Genomic DNA, 435 nt, shown 5'->3' with positions numbered 1-435 from the left:
CCTTTTAATTCAATTACGGTGTTATACCAAAGTAGTTTATATCACATACCCATACTAGGGTTATTACATACTCAACCAATCAATCCAAATAGTCAAACACAATTACTGTGTCTCGCCCAAGCGACAATTCATCTTTAAATATCAAATAAACTGAAGCATTCTTCGCCCGAGCGAAGGTACTATCGCCCAAGTGAGGCCTCTCCTCGCTTAAGCGAGACATCTCTCGCCCAAGGGAGAGAGTTCCATGGGCTCATTAAATCCTGGGCGTTCTCGCCCAAGCGAGGCCCTTACTCGCCCAGGCGAGGCTTGCTCGCCCAAGCGAGATTCTGTCGCCAAGGCGAGGGAATCCTATAACCAAAACTTCCCCTCGCCCAGTCCCTCGCCCAGTCCTCGCCCAAGCGAGACTGTACTCGCCCAAGCGACAGGGACTTGGAC

The sequence above is a fragment of the Lupinus angustifolius genome, chromosome LG06, assembly GCF_001865875.1.
Source record: "Lupinus angustifolius cultivar Tanjil chromosome LG06, LupAngTanjil_v1.0, whole genome shotgun sequence".
NCBI classification, from domain to species: domain Eukaryota; kingdom Viridiplantae; phylum Streptophyta; class Magnoliopsida; order Fabales; family Fabaceae; genus Lupinus; species Lupinus angustifolius.
The sequence above is the reverse complement of the archived record's forward strand: the minus strand, read 5'-3'. Positions refer to the sequence as shown.